Raw genomic sequence first — 20,740 nt, forward strand, 5'->3', positions numbered from 1 at the left:
AGCTGTTGGCACCAGGAACTCGGATTGTTGGATGTCAGACAGCGGAGCATTCTTCCAAGATCCTGGTTGGCCCGCTCGCATTGCCCATTGGATGAAAACCGGAAGACAGACTCGTAGAGGCCCCGATCTGTCTACAAAATTCTTTCCAAAACCGGGAGGTGAACTGAGGGCCCCTATCTGAAACTACGTCCACCGGCAATCCATGGAGCCAGAACACGTGATCCACCATCAGTTGGGCGGTCTCCCGGGCGGAGGGCAACTTGGGCCGGGGAATGAAATGAACTGCCTTGGAAAAGCGATCCACCACAGAGAGAACCACAGTGTTACCCTTAGATGGGGGAGCCCAGAGACAAAATCAAGGGCGATATGTGACCATGGACGGGAAGGGACAGGAAGAGGATGAAGCAGACCATCGGGAGGGCGATTCACCGGCTTACATTGGGCGCATGTGAGGCAGGCCAACACAAACTGTCTGACATCTGCGGTTTACTACATGTTGGCTGTTTATTAGTGCTTATAAAGCACATATTTTGCATGACCATATTCTACATCCCTAATCCAATACCTAATACCTAAACTTAACAACTACCTTACTAATTAATAATAAGCAGCAAATTAGGAGTTTATTGAGGCAAAATTCGCACCTTAAAATAAAGTTTTACCAACATTTTTCACAATCTCTGACTATGTTTTTACTGTAACTGGTTATTTTATTGTACCTTGTTTACCTGACTTGTTTTGATCTTTATTATGATTGGCTAACCATTTGAGAGTATGTCTACATAGGTCACAGAACTCTTTTATTTCAAACGAGCAAGCTAAATATTTGTATGTCCCTTTTAAAATACCTGTCTATAAATATTTCACATTTTAAGGTCAGTCTGTTTCTTGACTGAAATCTACATTCTTGTAATATGACAACAATGTTTAAAGCATAGTTTGTTTAATTTAATTGACACACGAAGTCTGCAATTAGTTTAAGGGTGCGCTCACACTTGGCATGTTTGGTTCGATTAAAACGATCCCTGGTGCGATTGCTCTGTTAGTGCGGTTCATTTGAGTATGTGTGAACGCTACCATCCGAACCCTGGTGCGCACTAAACAAGCGGACCGAGACCGCTGAAAAGATGGGTCTCGGTCCACTTACAAACGAAATCTGGTGCGGTTCGAATGATATATGAATGCAACACGGACTAAATAATTGTAAATGAACCAAAAACAGGAAGTAATGACAAGATGCGACACTATGCGACATGATTTGACGACACGGTGTAACCAAAACAAAATGAGCAGAGGGCAAACGTGGAGCAACGATGAGGTAAAGTGCCTTTTATGAGCTCCTTGTGAGTTTGCAGGGGGTGAAAATAAAATTATATGTACACGCAAGAATGAGCGTGCTTAGTCCAGCAGCTGAGCAGACCGATCAGTTAACGAGTGCTTTGATATAATACACCCTCAGCACCGCTTTAAGTCTAACTCACCTTTTGTTTGGGGTGTTCGGTGAGTTCTGTCACGATATATACGTCATTCAAGCCGACCAATCAGGTTGTGAATGTATCACTATGCTTTTAGGTTCGCTGTCTTTAGGTTCGCTGTCAAAAATGCCAGTGTGACCAAATGAACCAATCGAACCGAACTACTAGTGTGAACACACCCTAAATGTAAATTGTGCGCCATAGTGTGAACAAGACAACAGAAAACCAAAACAGCAATTCACAGTCTTCATCTGTATGAAGTGAATCAAGTTGAGATTTTATAGTCTGCTTTAGGCTTCAAAGTACCGGTGACAAAAAAGTTAAAGTGAATTTTGTAATATAATTGAAACATTTTTTGCTCTGATAAAGGGCAGTTTTATGAAAAGTGTTAGTGCACAACTTACCTCCTGGCCTTCTGATGTCCTTCTGAAACCTGTTATCTGAGCATGGACCATTTTACCACCAAATTGTCTGTTGAAAACATGCTATATATTGTCGCAACATATGCTACTCATTTCTGTAAAAAAGTCTGTGAACCACTGTTAACTTCCAAGTTATCCAGGGATTTACTGCGTTGATGAGAATCATATGTAAGTATATTTATACTTACAAATTTGGTTCTTGATTATGTGTCAAGGGACAAAAATATTTGCATGCACCCAGATAATCCATTTAGAATTGGATTGATGGCACAATCTGACTGAAAAACCTTCATGTAAACATCTCAGCTGATCCAATTGAGGTCGATCCCAATGAAATATCAATCGGCTTGAAATGAGTGGTGTAGACCTGAAATAATCAATGGGGAAAAAAATCTACACAAATAACTTGTGCACATGTGCAGTAATTTTTGTAGCATAACAAATAAGTAGTTTAATACTGTCTAAATGGAAAGAATGGAAAGAAACATGCATGAAAAATGCAACATTTTGTGTGTGTAATGATGGTGAGGAAATGATGGCAGAATATTTTTTGACAGTATTTATTCAACAGTTAAAAAGTAGCATGGACGTACAAATTGTTTTATATAGCAATATGCTAATATTTGAAGATTATTGTTGAAGACTGGAGTTTAGAAGTTCTGTCAATTCTGTCAGACATGACTATAATTAATATCATATTGCGTGCATCTGTGAGATGTTCAGTTTAAACTAAGCAAATTTCATGACTGTTTATATTTACGCAGCAGTTGCTAACCTTTGAATGCATACAGGGAATGACAGCACAATCACAAGCTCCACAGGTGTGTATGTGTGTGTGTGTGTGTGTGTGTGTGTGCTTACTCCAAATGTCATAAAACACCATCTAAACTAACAAAGTCGACAGCTTGCATCCCAAGAGGGAATCACGTTGCATCTCACGGAAGAAAAACAAGTGGGAGCATGTTGTTTGGCGTGGCTTTGTGATATTTCTTTGTTTTTGTGTTTGTGGTTTGTGTGTCGCAGCTCATTCTAACAAAGCAGATGGAGAGAGGTTGGTATAATGGCTCCGGTGGGGTTTGTCCCCTGCTGATGACATTATCGCAGTGGCAGGTGTGATGACCTCATAGTGGGGGACCTGATCAGACTCAGGGCACAACCCTTTACCATCTGTCCATCATGGAATGAGACTTCCTGTGGACATGGGCTGCATCACAATTTGTGTACTATTTGTACTATGTAGTATGCAAGATTAGGATTAGTGCATCCAAAATCAGAGCACAGTATTGAAAAGGTGCTTAAATTATATACTATTTTTCAAAATTGTTGATCCATTAAAGCAGTGGTCTTCACTATTTTTTTCATGGGAGCCGCACTGATAGGGCAAAGTCAATCGGAGAGCCACTTTTACCGCAAAGTATCAAAAGTTGCATCCAGTCATAAATAGCATGTCTTTTTATCACTCTGTCATCCCTGATATGCAATGCAATGCAACACAAAAGGGGCTATCATTCTTTATCATTTACCAGTCAAATTTGTAACTGAGACAAGATGATTTAAAAAAAAGTAGGATTACCTTAATGCTGGATAGACCTTAAGTTATTACATTTTTTTTTACTAGCCCATCATGTATCTAACCATCCAAGAGCACATTCTGCGTTAAGAGCTGTTAAGATTAAAACTTAATGGACGCAACTCCGATGCACGTAGGACAAAGCAAGTGTAAATATCTTTTCTAGTCTATATTTCCATCTTGTAATGCAGCTGTTTTAGTTTTTTTTATATATAAATGATTTGTAATAGAGCAGGCACTGTCTGACTGTGTCTACACCGGATGCGACAGTTGTCGTGCCGCACCGCGCTGCACTAAAAGTCTGTCTACACTTGACAAAGCGACAGTTGCAAATCATCTGAACGTTGTGTCAGTACAGTTCGTCATAAATAGAACGAGGCATCAGTTTACTGATGGGGATCGTGTCGCATCGCGCAGCATCCAGTGTATACAACATCACTGGGTTCGTCTTTTGTCGGATCGCGCCACTCGCGTCCGGTGTAGACATGGTGTGAGTTTTTTTATGGGTTATGTTATAGCCCTGCTTGTTTTTAATGTTTTTATGAAATATCTATATTGACTGCATGATCATATCATCATATTAGTTACTGCCATGCGAGCCACAAAGTAAAGCTTGGCAAGCCGCGCAATGAGTAACACTGCATTGAAGCTAAATTTGCAGTAATATTACCTACAAGTCTGTGTGTTACAAAAAAGATGGAGTTTATGACATTTCTTATACTATTTTTTATTCGTTTTATTTAAAAAAGAAAAACTGAAATATCACATGGTCCTAAGTATTCAGACCCTTTGCTCAGTATTTAGTAGAAGCACCCTTTTGATCTAATACAGCCATGAGTCTTTTTGGGAAAGATGCAACAAGTTTTTCACACCTGGATTTGGGGATCCTCTGCCATCCCTCCTTGCAGATCCTCTCCAGTTCGGTCAGGTTGGATGGTAAACGTTGGTGGACAGCAATTTTTAGGTCTCTCCAGAGATGCTCAATTGGGTTTAAGTCAGGGCCCTGGCTGGCCCACTGTATATTACCCACAACACCATGCAGTTTAGAAGAGGTGAGTTTAAGCCGTTTGTCTTTTGACTTTTTGAGATTAAAGGGCAATGTCAGACTTGTAGATGTTTTTTTCCTGCTTAGTTCAGTTCACTTTCATACTGCAACATTTCAGTGCATGGAATCAGCTTAGTTAGACAAGACATGAGACAGCTTAGTTATTGGTCTATTGGGTTGTATTGTTTTCTGCCCAAATCCAAACCACTCCAGAGTTCATTTAAAGTTAAATAGTAAGCCTCTAGCGGAAGTTAGCAACTAGCTAAATTTATTAGCTTAATATAATATAATTCACTTAGGGTGTTTTCACATCTGGCTTGTTTTCTCCCTTAGTTCAGTTTCTGTTGCACCCCTACTCTCTTGACTTGTTATATGAAGGAAAAATACAATCACATAGGTTTTTGATCGTGCTAGTTTGTCCGCAGTGACCTTAAGAGGATGTCTCTTTTATTTCGGGCTAGTTAAATTCATTTTGGGCTACCAAAATCTGAAGAATGAAATTGAAATTTTGCGAGCCCTGAAAACATTTTTTCAATATGTTAGCATTTGTTAGCCTAGAACTGATACATCACATTTTCATACATCAAAAATGTGTGCTTTCCTATCAGTGAAGTCTACAGCTTATTAAAATTCCATTCGGAAGCTTTTGAGAAACCTTGAACTTCTCAAACTTCTTTTCTTTTCTTTTGCTCCTCTCATCTCTAGGGGCACACCTATTTTGTGGATGTTGCTGTAGTACTAATTGCTAATTTAATGTGTACTGCATCAGTTACAGAAACTCATTACTACAGTTTAGATAGATAAGCTAAAAGGAATCGGAAAACTTTTTGAAGAGATAGACAGGGGTCAAATTTAACAACTTGTCCCAGGGGGTCATTTCAGTGTGTTTGGCTAATTTGTGTGTTTGTTTTGTGTAGGAGTTAGGCAGAACCGGCAGATCAATAGATCTGAGAGAGAGAAACAAAAAAGGATAGAGACAGACTTCAACTTCATGGGTTTCGCCCAATTGGCAGTCTGTCTGTGCTCCATGAAGAACTCTTGAATGAGGTTCACAGCACATTGACTCTGCATTCACAAAAGAGGCTTCTGCATACTGTATTGTGTTTCTTTGCTGAATACAACTATTATGATGTTTTGTTTATCTATCATACAGTCTCTTTGTCACAAAATAGAATAGGATAGATTAGAGATTCCCTATATAGTATTAAAAAAGGAGTACAGTACACTTTACTATGTCATGAAGCAATGGGAGAGAATGGTGATTCAGATTGATGTCAGTGGAGGATGTAGAATGTCTGGATTGCATTCAAACTAGGAAAGGAAAGGACGTGATGTGTGGCCAAGTATGGTGTCCCATACTTGGAATTAGTGCTCTGTATTTAACCCATTCAAGTGCACACACACAGCCAATGTTGCAGAGCCCGGGGAACAGTTGGAGGTTCGGTGCCTTGCTCAAGGGTCTCACCTCAGTCGTGGTATTGAAGGTGGAAGAGAGTGCTGGTTAGTCACTCCCCCCACCTACAATCCATGACAGACCTGAGACTCGAACCTGCGACCTTCAGGCTAGAAGTTCGACTCTCTATCCATTAGTCCCTTACACTAGTAAACTACACACTTTAGTGATCAACGTGTAATGCAGCACATATTCTGGCGGCATGTGATTTCAGATGTAGCTAGTTGCTCATTCATAGTGTTAGCTTATGTTATGAGCCATAACTGGTTTTGCATAAGGTAAGTGATGTATTATTTTATACAGGTCTATTCCCCTAGGAGTGTTTTCACAGACAGGATAGATGGACAGAAGCAGTGAAAATGTTTGATGCACAACTAATTGCGTTTCACTGGCTCTGTTAAGCAAATCACTAATACTGCCTTCATTACAAAATGGTAGTGTGGCAGTACAGTGATGGTTTAAAGATGACAATAGCATCATTTAATATTTTGTGTCTACTTCAGACAAGCTGAATTGCACTTGTGATATATTAAATATACACCATTGAATTATTATGGTAAATTTCCTAAAACATATGCAATGATTTGCAAAAAAAAAGTATCATGATAAAATTCACAATTTCCACAAAAATATTAAGCAGCACAACTGTTTTCAAGATTGATAATAAGAAATATTTCTTAAATGTGCAGTATGTAATATTGACAGCTAGCAGTTAAAATGGGAACTGCAGTCCAAATTCAAAATATTGGAGCTAACGTAGGTTGCCAGATTGATAATGGAAGGCGATAAGCCTTACACTGTAAGTTGAGTTGATTTATCTGCATTTTAACATGCCTCATTAACATTTTTAGATATCTGACCTAGTTTTTTTTAAAGCTTCCATGACTGCAATGCATGTGTTCCGGCAACTGGCAACCCATCAAAATACTATTGAGTAAATTTCCAGTGGGCAGAATCACACAGACCAAAACAAAAACAGACATTCCGAAATGGAACGCTCATTTCAAAGTAAAAAAATAACTGGCTGTAGCATGTTGTTTTTCTGAGAAACAAAAATGTAAATTAGTGTGTTTATTAACATGCTAAATATACAGTAGCTAAATATTGACAAACATATTGTAGTATTTTTATGTTTTGTACAGTCAAAAAAGCATATTAGAATGAATTGTGAAGGATTATATGACCCTAAAGACTGAAATTCAGCTTTGCCATCACAGAAAAAAAATTAATTTTAAATATATTCAGATAGAAAACAGTCCTTTTAAATTGTAATAATATTTCACAGTATTGCTTTTTTACTGTATCAAAAACACTGGTCCAAAAAAAAAATGCAGCCTTGGTGAACATAAGAGACTTTCAAAAACATTTAAACGTTTGAACGTTAGTGCCCCTGTCCAAACATGTATTGTATTATCATTCTACATCTTACAAAATATGCTGTGGTTGTAAGATGTACTACTTTTATGGTACTTTTATGCTGTTTTTGTGTCTTTTTGAAGTTTGAAGGCTTCAGGTCAAATTCATTGTAATGGAAAAGAGTGTTAAGAATCAGTTTTCAGATTTTCTTCTTTAGATTTCAGTGAAAGTAAGTCATTGGAATGATTGTTGGATGAGTAAATGATGACAGAAGTTTCATTTTTGGATGAACTGTTCTTTTAAAGGTTGGTGTAGTTTCATGTAAGTGCTCTCAAGGTGTTGTATTATTAAAGATGAACATTATATTGAGATGTATTATTGAGATGTTCTTTTCATAAACTATGGATGGCAATGTTAAGATGGCCAAGAGAAGATTGTGTAGGTCAGATGTATTCACAAAGTTTCTTTCACACAGATTGAATATGCACTGTCGAGCTGTCTTTTCTTATGCTTTAATGTAGTTTTGAGTGCATGTGTTTATATTGTCTTTGGATAATGGAGCGTTAATGTGTGAATGAATTTGTAAAGTGTCACAATGCATGGCAGGAATGTGTACGAGTGAGCGATTTGGCAGTGTGACACATTGAAGAGTGTGTGGGCGCGTGTTGTGCTGCCTTGCAAAGTGTGTAACTGTGCTGTCTCAGGGCAGGGGAATTATGAGTGCAATTCTGATCGTCTGGAAGAAACATGAAATATTAATGGCACTGATGATTGACCGTCAGACATGACAGATGGCCAGTGGCATGGCTTGTGTGTGTGTGTGTGTGTGTATGTGTGGTGTGAGAGGAAGGTATGAGAGGAACGAGGCCTTTCCTCTGGTAGCCGAATACCTTGCCTTCCATTGCAGATCTCAAATCTGACTAATGTATTTAAAGAGATGTCAAACCCATTTTGGGTCAAGAGCCAAATTTATTTGTTAAATCATGTGCATGAAAATATCATGTGTTTTATTGCAATGAATGTTTAGTGTCAACTTTATGCTGCTTACTAAAACAAAAGCAAGCATATGCAATTTACTGATTTCATTCACAGGCCTTGAATATATCATATACAGTAATCAATGGACAGTAATCAATGGACATATATATATATATATATATTATGGCTGTCAGTTAAACGTGTTAACTTGATTAATTAGTTATGAAAAAAATAACGTGATTAAATATTTTAACGCAGTTAATGCACTGGCCCCGCCCCAAGAGCTGTACATCATCTTACATTTCATTTAGTTGACTGTTGACAAATATGATGCATGGCAGCAACTCCATAAATGCAGTTATGCCCTAAAAATCTGTTTTTGTCTCATATTTATTAGGGATGCTCCGATCGATCGGCCGGAGATCGGTATCGGCCGATAATCACATTTTATGACTCGATTGGTATTCACTAACTTGGCCGATCTCACGAACCGATCGCAATTTGATGACTACATGATTGCGTGGGGACATAAATGATTTGGCGCCACAGTGTCATGTCATCGTGTGGAAATGCTATGACGTTTCGAGAAACAATGAAAAATTTGCTATTTGTCGTGTATGTTTTGCATGATGATATGATGAATGGATGGTTCATTTTTAACAGCAAATTCAGTGACGTCAGAGCTGATCTGTGCCTCACTGCACACGTCTGCGGCGCATTACGGCTCCACGGGAACCGGAGCTGATCGCGGCCGCTCTAGTCAGTGCTTGTGTTTATCAGCCAGCTGCGGCACGTTTCTGACGCAGCTCTCAGCGCTGCTTGGCTAAAAATAGTCTTTTGTGAGGTGTCACAGCATGGAGGACGGAACAAAACATCGTCGGAGCCGTAAGGGATAACGGTAACATAATAAGCTGATCGTGGGCTGCTCTTAAATGAACATTTATTTATAAATCAAAATATCTTCTTTGGCCATATTAGCCTACTCAATAGCATTAACACAGGCTTTACCCCTTTCAAACTTTGTCTGGAATGTCACCGTTTCGGTCACTGCAACTTCCCGTTCAGGCGAACAAACACACACACGAAATCATCTGTCTCATGAAAAAAATTTATTTAAAAAAATGTAGTTAATATTTGCATCATTTAGGATTTATTTTATCCACCCGCGAATAATCAGATTGCATTTTTTATTACCCGACCCGCTGAGCTCACAAACGCTGCTTTATCAGGCATATAACATGCAAGATGAAATGAAAATGAGATCGAAAATTTTCTAAAAATAGTCTTCCTTCAGAAATACATTGATATAAAATCACCCGCGCCTCGTTTTTAAACGTGCAGTACATGCTCATGTTTATTAAACGAAGCCTTTTGGAAAATCCTTCAGTTTTTATATTGTGGCGAGCGCCACACATAAATAAATGTATAGGAAACACATCCCACAGCACAACCACCTGAGCCCAACTTCAGTCTACTCATCACCTTAACTTTAACTGCGTTTGTAGCCGGCGCCATAGCCAGACTGATAAACAAACACAGACCAGAAGTTAACTTCGGGCCAGGCGCGTGTGCCCGATTAAAACCGTCTATATAAAGCTTGAAGCATCAGAATCGGCATCGGTATCGGGTGATCACCATGACAAGAAATCGGCACTCAGTATCGGCTGCAAAAATCCTGATCGGAGCATCCCTAATATTTATATAATTCGATATCACACGAGCAGGGAGCGCAGTATTACACGAGTGCTGATTTTGTGCCGAATATCAGGAGTTTAAATGTGATTTTATACAACAGTTCAGTAAATAAGTAGTTGATATTGTGTTATATTTTAAAAAATATATAATTTGCTCAATTTGGCAGAGAACATATTACCTTTAAAGCCATAGCAGCATTGTTGCGCGTCTCCGAACAACACAGCGGGGATTCGTTTCTGAATGAATCCGCGTTTTGATCGAATCGAATGAATGAATGAGTCATAAAGATATTTACCGCCACCTGCTGTCAGATTTAGTTTCTTATTTAGAATATTATTTCATTAAATAAATAAAAACATTAAAGGGATAGTTCACCCAAAAATCTTTAATTCTGTCATCATTTACTCACCCTCATGTCATTTCAAGCCTTTTGTTTGTGGAACATAAAAGAAGGTATTTTGTTTTGGTTACCAATGACTTTCATTGTATGAACAAAAAAGATGTTTCTCAAATTATCTTCTTTTGTGGTCATAGTTTATGTTAGGCCATTGTAGCCTAAATGTTTATGTGTAATACATTTTATGTTCAATCAAATTATATATTTCTTTCTAAAGCTTCAATCTGTAATGTCTACTTGATACTTTCTCATTTAACACAAAAATAGCTTTACATAATCTTTTGTGGGTATTTTGACAGTCAAATTTATTTTGCGATTAATTAGATTAATTAATCGACACATCCTGTAATTAATTAGATAAAAAATTTTAATCGACTGACAGCCCTTATATATATATATATATATATATATATATATATATGTACATACAGTATATATATATATACAGTGGGTACGGAAAGTATTCAGACCCCCTTAAATTTTTCACTCTTTGTTATATTGCAGCCATTTGCTAAAATCATTTAAGTTATTTTTTTTTCCTCATTAATGTACACACAGCACCCCATATTGACAGAAAAACACAGAATTGTTGACATTTTTGCAGATTTATTAAAAAAGAAAAACTGAAATATCACATGGTCCTAAGTATTCAGACCCTTTGCTGTGACACTCATATATTTAACGCAGGTGCTGTCCATTTCTTCTGATCATCCTGGAGATGGTTCTACACCTGAACTGGAGAGGATCTGCAAGGAGGAATGGCAGAGGATCCCCTGAAAAACTTGTTGCATCTTTCCCAAAAAGACTCATGGCTGTATTAGATCAAAAGGGTGCTTCTACTAAATACTGAGCAAAGGGTCTGAATACTTAGGACCATGTGATATTTCAGTTTTTCTTTTTTAATAAATCTGCAAAAATGTCAACAATTCTGTGTTTTTCTGTCAATATGGGGTGCTGTGTGTACATTAATGAGGAAAAAAAAATTAACTTAAATGATTTTAGCAAATGGCTGCAATATAACAAAGAGTGAAAAATTTAAGGGGGTCTGAATACTTTCCGTACCCACTGTATATATATTTGAAAAAAGTCTAATACACTGATCTACTGCTCAAGAAACATTTCTTCTCTAATGTTGAACACAGTTGGGCTGCTTAATATTATGACAATATTATATTCAATATGGAATTTTTTTTTAAGATTATTTAATGAATGCAAAGTTAAAGAACAGCATTTATCTGAAATATAATTGTTTTGTAACAATGTCAAGTCTTTACTCCACTTTTTGATTAATGTGTCCTTGCTGAATAAAAGTATTAATTTCTTTAAAAAAATTAATTTGCTGATCCCGAACATCATTGTAAGTCATATGGGTTTGGAAACCACATGAAAATGAGAAAATTAAAAGTTGGGTGAATTCTTCATTTAATAAACTTTGACTTGACAGTGAGTTTGTTTCCAGCATGTTTAACTAGTTGGAAAGGGCATTTTGTCCGCAAAGAATAAGATTTCACTATTCACTCTGTCAAAATATTTTCAATTTTCCTGAAGAATATTAAATATAATCTACTTGTGGCCCTTAATCAAATACTTGAATCAATAGAGAATCATAAGAATTATTAGCAGCTGGATAAGAATTTTAAGCTGTCTGTTTTTATTCGATTTGTAAAATATTATGTTTATTCAACCTCAGACGTATTGCCTAAGTAATTTTTCTTTTTCCATTCCTGATGTTTCTGTAGGGGTCAGCTAAGGTTATGTTTAATAAAGGATAGCAGAATAGATGTCAAACACACACGCAGACACAGATAGCCCCCAGCTTTCAGGTGATGTTTTTGATTGAAATAATGTCTCTTTATCATCATGAGGCTGATCAATGCAAGGATCGATGTGAAGGACTAAGGCTATGGCATTTGTTCGGATAATTGCGTGTTGTGATTACAGCTGGAACGATTAGTTAGCTTAGTTGACAGATAAAATCCATCATCCCTTCATGTTTATTTTAGCATTCAAATAGCCATTTGCCTATATATTCTCCTTGATATGTGACATTCATATAAATTTACCTTAACATCTTTATTTATAATTTATCCCAATTTTAATTCAGTATTAGCTCTACTTTTGTATCTTAGCTACTTAACATCTATAATTGAATGGCTTGATGGACACAGATTTTTCCTTTGTTGACGTATTTCTTATTGAAACAGGTTGCACAGCTTTAATGCAATATTTTTTATAGTTTTCTTTTATTAGTTAAGAAATTAATTTGCTTCATATAATTAATAATAGATAAGCTACTTTTTATTTGGGGCCAGATTACAGAGTACATTTGTGAAATATTATTACAATTGAAAAACTAAAAAAATATGTAATTTATTTCTGTGATGGCAAAGCTGAATTTTCAGCAACATCACTCCAGTCTTCAGTTTCACACAATCCTTCAGAAATCATTCTAATATGCTGATTTGCTGCTCAAGCAACATTTCCTAATGTTGAAAACAGTCACTGAAAACAGTGCTTAATATTTTTGTGGAAACCATGATACATTTTTTAGGGATTCTGTGAGAGAATAGTTCTATAATAGAACGTTCAAAAGTTTTCTTTTATTAGTTAAGAAATTAAATGTATATGCAAATATTAGTATATAGCTGCATAGTAATATTTGCATATAATTAATAATAAGCTGTTTTCTTTTAAGGGCCAGATAAAATAAGTTTTCAATCAAATATTTCCCCCTAAATCTTTGTAGCTGAACTATGGCCAGAAAAAGATTAAATGTCTGGATTTGAACTGCAGCCCATTAATTGATGTCTGCTAAGCGCTGTTGAACTCGCCACTGAGTTTTGCACTCTTGTGTGCTAAGTGGGCCAATCAGACAGCCGTATTAAATTGATTGGCAGGCTAGATTTGGCACCTGGACCGCTAGTTGAGAGCCCTGTTAACCGCAACCCTAGTTGAGATTAAACTCTGTTTGTGCATGTATCCGTTTGGTTGTCCTTTTGTGTGCATGATGCATTACAAGTAAATGCTGTTGGGCTTGAAGATAAGACCTGCTTATCCGTACCTGACTGCCTGCCTTTCTCTCTCACACACACACACACACACACACACACAAACATGCTGGCTGTGTCCGAAACCAAAGGCAGGTGCGGCTGCCTTTGTGCCACGCTGCTCAATCAGTCAATGACTTAACAGATAGCGTTTTTAGTATGAAGGTACCTCCAAAGGAAAGGTTTCAGACAGGCTTCCAAGGCAACATCACATCTAATAAAGCAAATATTTAATGACTACAATACTTAGTCTTGGTAGAAATTGAATCATACATTTAAAACAATATTGATTTTTAAAACTAATTTGACTTTTTTTCAACTTCTCAATCAGATGCAATTTGTATTTTTTCCAATAACTGTCGAAACTCTGGATTATTGAATGTCAGCCTTCAGAAATTGTCCAGATGTCATCTCAGAAGGCAGGATGTTACACAATCATTGCATGGTTCAACAATAGGGATGACCTGATGGCCTGAGGTCAGTGTGAGAGAGTTTTTGTGTAAGTTAACAGATCTCATGCCCCATCAGACCAGTTGTTATCAGGACGACTTGTCATTGCTGATCATATACCGGTGCTTTAAAGTTGAATATTTGTTTAGTATATTATAATACATTTCAGCAAATTCTGCCAATTTAAGTACCACTAATGTAACATATGTAGCTGGTGAACATAAATAAGGTTTTGTTGAAGTTGTTATTATATTATATTATAGAATAGGTAAAAATTATAGTGCAGTTATGAAAATGATGTAATCTCAAAGTGCATGGTATTTGATCATTATGATGATGCATACAGTGCCTGTGTCTCAAATCCTCCCAGGTTGCCTTTGCAGCTATGAATGCAATAAATAATAACAACAACTAATATAATTAATATATTTAATTTGTTATGTAATTCAGAAAGAGTTTTTATATTTTCTCTGAACATTTTCTTTTCTTAAGAAATAATTTATTAGGTTTTTAATTTGCAGTAATAACTGGAAATTACCCCGGTAGCTCCATGACAGCTACAAATTAATTTATACTCTTCTGCTAGAAAATGAAGGCATATGGTGACTTGTGATTTGTTTTTAACATTTACATTTATAAAAAAAAAAAAAAAAAAAAACATTTTTAATGCCTTTTAACATTCATATAGTGCTTGCAAAAGCACTTTTTTTCTGGATTTTGGACACATTTTCATCACATTTCTCTCTTTCCATCACTGTGATGATCAAATAAAACGTGTCTGCTCACATTAAGATAATGTTCTACATTGTATCAGCTAATCTCAGAAAACCTGTAGAGACGTGCATATCCATTGTGATAATACTGTAAGTTGAAAAAAAAAGTAACAGATCAGTTTCTTAGAATAATTCAGTTTAGAGGCTTTAAGTGAATTCACATCAGACAATATAATTTATTAATAAAAATATCTCATGTTGTGATAGCAAATAGTCTGATCATTTTCTCCCGCATGTGTAAGTCTCATTTTGATTTATCATGCATTTACCACACACACACACACACACACACACACACTCACAGGTTTGTTTTTGTGAAAAGTAGGGACATCCCATAGGCATAATGGTTTTTATACTGTACAGACTGTATATTCTATTGCCCTACACCAACCCTACCCCTAAACCTACCCCTTACAGGAGACTTTGTGCTATTTCAGATTTTCAATACACTCCATTCTGTGTGATTTATAAGCGTTTTGAAAAGTGGGGACATGGGGTAATGTCCTGAAAAGTCACCTTCTCCTTGTAATACCTATGTCATACCTTTGTCATTATACAAATGTATGTCCTCATTTGTCACAAAAACGCGCGCACACACACACACACACACACACACACAGTGCTCAGTCCCTGCTGTGTCAGTAGTCAGTAAGAGGCTCTGGAGCTAATTAAGGAGGCTCTGCTGGATCAGTGCAGCCTGGGAGCTCTCTGCTCGTTTGCTAATGTCTGTCAGCATGTCTCTCACACATGTAGGAAACACTCTTCCTGCGGGGCTTGATTACTACTGTCTTGAACTAGATGTAACGGCAAAACAGCACGCTGAATGTCAATTTGCTTTTTTCTGTGAAGCAGAAGTGCAAAATGTGCTGCTGAGGTATGTACTTTACGACATAATAGTATGTGCCCACTGGCCTGGCCTTTTACTGCCGCAAAGGTTTCTGTAAAACGTTTTTTGCAGTTTATTTGTTATTCTGTTATTTTTAGTTCTACGTCATGGTTCTTGATTTCTGTACATACTATCTTTCAAAAGTTTGGAAAGGTAATTAATAGTGGTCGACTGATATTGTTTTTTTGACAGCCGATGCCGATATCTTGGAAAGCAGGGTGGCCGATGGCCGATATAAAGCCGATATAATTTTATGTATTTTATTTAATATTTAAGAAATTTGAAATAATTTGAAAATGGATAAAAAATAAATAAATGTGTAAAATAAACATGCTTATACTTTAAATGACAAAGTATTTTTCACAAATAAGCAAACATTTAATAAAAATATAATTAAAAAGGAAGTAAACACTGTAACCAACAGGGCACTCTGTAATCTGGGAAGTTTGTGTGCATTGGGAATCACATTTTTTCAAATAAAGCCAAGGAAACACTCATTTTACATACAGCACACAGTGAAAATGACATGAATATGGCAGTGGGCAAAAGCATGAAGCGCAACATAATTTGAAATCACGAGTTTAAAGTTTGTCGATCGCGCATCTCAGTGAAGCTGAACTCTCCACCTGTCCGTATTCAGTTCGCATGGACCGACCGTCACGTAGAGAACACGTGATCATGCAGGATACAAATGCACACTTCATAAGATCTCACAGCTGGATTCGACTAAGTTCGCAAGGTTTTTGAAATTAGATGTTCATTAGTCATTCAAAGATTTGTTTATGCGTATTTGCTGAATGCTGATGGCAAACGAGAAAGTATTATAATGTTTGCCTTTCTATTACTAACAATATAAAAGCAATCGTTATAATACTTTTTTGTATACATTTTAATTCCTTTGTTTAACAGTTCTATCTGATTATTAGACAGACTTCTGTCCGTGGACAGAACTGTTAAGGACGACAGCGAACAAGAGGGAGAATGTGAGCACTGTGTGTTCAGGCTTTGCCGCAGCCGTTCTCAGCGCCGTCAAAATAAAAGTCCCGCCACGAACGCATCGGCCAAACAGAAAAACTTATCGGCCGATGCCGATATTTGAAAATGCCAAATATCGGCCGATATATCGGCCTTGGCGATATATCGGTCGACCACTAGTAATTAATGTTTTTGAAAGAAGTCACTTATGCTCACCAAGGCTGCATTTATTTGATCGAAAGTACAGTAAAAACAGTCATATTGACAAATATTATTACAATTTTAAACTATTGTTTTAATTTGAATATATTTTAAAAAGTTATTTATTCATGTGACGCAAAGCTGAATTTTCAGCATCGTTACTCCAGTCTTCAGAATCACATGATCCTTCAGAAATCATTCTAATATGCTGATTTGGTTCTCAGGAAACATTATTATCATTGTTGAAAATAGTCTTTGCTACTTAATATTTTAGTGGAAGCGTGATACACTACACTAAAAAATACTGGGTTAAATATGGACAAACCCAGCGATTGGCAACAGCTGGGTCAAAACAACCCAATCGCTGGGTTTGTTCATATTTTACCCAGCGCTGGGTTGTATTTAACCCAGCATTTTTTAGAGTGTACCATTCAATTTTTGTTTTGTATCATGATCAGCAAGTCAGCATATCAGAATGATTTCTGAAGGATCGTGACACTGAAGACTGGAGTCTCAGCCTCCAGCATTGGGACAGGGTCTCTGACTTCACCAACCCCTCTTGATACAAAGAAACAAAGTGCCAGCTCTCAGACTCAGTCACATCTCTGATCTGAGCTCTTTCTACTATCAGTCTCCGATGTGGATGGCATTTGACTAGGTTATGGAACATAGGAGGACTGTTGGGATTAAATGCTTCAAAGATGATGAAATATCTCTTTGATAATAAAGAATGAAGTTTGGACAAAGGCTGTTGTCGAGTTCAAGTGGATTGAAGCTTTCGAGCATCCAGCTCACACTTGAGTCCACTTTTCACACATCTAAGGGAAATAATCAAAGATTTCTCCGTTTGTTGCCATGCAAGCTGTCTGTAACAGTTCTCTGTGTATTTGTGTCGTATAAGGGAATGTTCACCATAAAATGAAAATTCTGTCATCATCATCATCTTGAAGTCGTGTTTTCAAAGTACTGATCTGATGCAATGAGTGCTTTTGAGGACGAACTTAAAAGTGGTTTTGACAAAATGGTGGTATTAATTGTGTCATTTTCAAAAATATTTAAAGTGCAAAGTGTGAAGTTCTCCCTAAAATTAAAGTTCTGCATCGTCATTTTAAATCTGTAAAAAAAAAAAAAAAAACATAGAACAAAAGTCAGTGGGGTCCAATGTTGTTTTGTAGTGATTTTTTGTAGCGAACCGGTTCTTTTCGGACAGATCGGCTCATTGAACCGGTTCAAAAAGCCAATTCATCGGTTCCTGACGTCATCAAGCAATAACGTCTCTACCATTTCTTTTCTAACAACTCAGTGCTATGTTGTTCAATTAAAAATTGAAATAATTAATTGCGTCAGCACATATTGAAATATTCAAAAAATAAAGTTATTTGTGTGAAAGCATATTACTGATTATTTCCATATAATTAATTAATGGTGTTTGTGGTCACCACAAAGATTCACGAATCCTTTATGTCAGATATGACTGACTGACCAATATTGACTAGCCTACAACTAAAGGTTTCACACCTACAGCACACATTACAGACATTGATGCACAAACGCAGATATGTTCTACATGTCTACAGTATTAAGAATGAATAAACCAGTCTTATAAACCCCTTGATTTCGCTTAAGCAACTTTAAATATAATATGCATGCACAATAAACTATTGTAAAATTTATTTACATCACTCGGCAGAAAGGATTTTGCCAGTTTTTATAAAATGTAAATTAATAACAGTCATAATAAGCATATTTCCAGTACACGCCTCAGACTTGCACAGTATCATCAACTCACTCATCAGAATATTCGGTAATCCTCGGCAAACTAAAAGCCAATTCATCGGTTCCTGACGTCATCAAGCAATAACGTCTCTACCATTTCTTTTCTAACAACTCAGTGCTATGTTGTTCAATTAAAAATTGAAATAATTAATTGCGTCAGCACATATTGAAATATTCAAAAAATAAAGTTATTTGTGTGAAAGCATATTACTGATTATTTCCATATAATTAATTAATGGTGTTTGTGGTCACCACAAAGATTCACGAATCCTTTATGTCAGATATGACTGACTGACCAATATTGACTAGCCTACAACTAAAGGTTTCACACCTACAGCACACATTACAGACATTGATGCACAAACGCAGATATGTTCTACATGTCTACAGTATTAAGAATGAATAAACCAGTCTTATAAACCCCTTGATTTCGCTTAAGCAACTTTAAATATAATATGCATGCACAATAAACTATTGTAAAATTTATTTACATCACTCGGCAGAAAGGATTTTGCCAGTTTTTATAAAATGTAAATTAATAACAGTCATAATAAGCATATTTCCAGTACACGCCTCAGACTTGCACAGTATCATCAACTCACTCATCAGAATATTCGGTAATCCTCGGCAAACTTCGCCATGGCTCATTCGGTTCTTGTTGGGTCCTCGGTAATCCTCGGCAAACTTCGACAGTTGGTTGAACCGGCTCAATCGGTTCTTTTTGAGTTGGACGTGTTACTTCGGCTGTGTGTCCTGCATCATCAACCCGGAACTAAAGTTCGATTCAGTTCGATTTGTGAACCGGCTCGACCAGTTACTTCCTGAGAACCGGCTCAAAAGAACGATTCGTTTAAGAACCGAACATCACCATTGTTCTGTGTTCAGCACAAGAAGAAACAAAAGGTCCTACAGGTTTGGAACGTTATAAGGGTGAGTAAAAATTATGACAGAACTTTCATTTTTGGGGCAAATCATCCCTTTAAATTTTGTCAACATGATGCAGCATTCATAATTAATTTTACTTTGTAAACATATTTTACATAGAAACAGGAATTTATGAATTTAAAATTTTATAAAAGAAAAAATCCAATAAGGGAAGAACTTTGGGAAAAGATAGGATTGTGAAAAATAGTCTAATAGGCTTTTTTAACATTTACGTAGTACTCCAGCTGTAAAACTTGGAATAAAAAGAAAATAGAAGATGGTTTTCTCAATAAAAATTTCCAAAAATAATTTGCAACAATCATTCTAATAATTGAAATAAATCAGTTTGTTTTACATGTAATTATTGAAATGGAAATTGCATAACATACTCAACAATAATTATAACAACAAATTCTAACAATAATTCTATCTTAATTACAATAGTAACTCTAATTATATATAATAAATGTGATAATGTTTAAAAGAAACATGCAGTTAATATCTTAAACATAAGACCAGGAATATGTCTTAAGTGTAAGATGATAATTTTCATGTTGAATTCATGTTGATGTCACAAAAAATAGTTAAGTGAAGAACCATACTAAACCAGACTCGGCTCGGTTTCCTTTTGCTTTATGGTTTCCGTCTAGCCGCAGTGTTCCTCTCGATTCCAAACAATCATTCTGTTTGCACCAATCAATCAAATTCCACTGATGAAGGTTCAGAGGAAGATCGTCAGAGCAGAAGTACAGTTGAAATTAACATCTGAAGGAAGACAGTTGCACAGCAACAGCTGTTGAGTGCTCTGAATTTCAATGCCATTTAAAAAACCCATCAATTTTCTTTTTAACACAGCATCCAGCATGACGGTGATAATATATTGGTCGAGTTTTAGACCTAGAAGAGGTTAGTGGATGTTTAAATGCAGCATTCAGGTTCAAAGCATACAGATGCTATTTTACCCCGAAACTCATAAGTATCTTTTAATAAGTTTATTTTTGTTTGATAAGATTGCAGTAATTGCACGTTTCTGTTTGTTGGGGTGGTACAGAAATGCTTGTTGTTAAAAGTGGGTGTTCTAAGTGTATTTGTGTGTGAGAGAGTTCGTATGTATGTGTTTATTAATATAATGAACATAGGCGGTGTTTCAGCCTTGAGCTTTGATTGATTCGTTTGGCTTGGCGTGTTTATTTCCTATTTCTAATCCGGCAGCTATTCATTAGGCCTGTCAGTAAAACCTTTAAATAAAACTCTTTCCATCTCTCTCTCTCTCTCTCTCTCTCTCTCTCTCTCTCTCTCTCTCCCCTCCCCTTCCTC

General features: G+C 36.5%; 1 protein-coding gene across 1 annotated transcript in view; it reads left to right on the plus strand.

Annotated features, from left to right (window-relative positions):
• Positions 1–20,740, plus strand: part of LOC107565061 (protein sidekick-1-like) — a 214,953-nt gene that overhangs the window by 52,805 nt on the left and 141,408 nt on the right. The window lies entirely within an intron of this gene.

The sequence above is a fragment of the Sinocyclocheilus grahami genome, unplaced genomic scaffold (genome assembly GCF_001515645.1).
Source record: "Sinocyclocheilus grahami isolate Dianchi unplaced genomic scaffold, SAMN03320097.WGS_v1.1 scaffold25.1, whole genome shotgun sequence".
Lineage (NCBI taxonomy): Eukaryota > Metazoa > Chordata > Actinopteri > Cypriniformes > Cyprinidae > Sinocyclocheilus > Sinocyclocheilus grahami.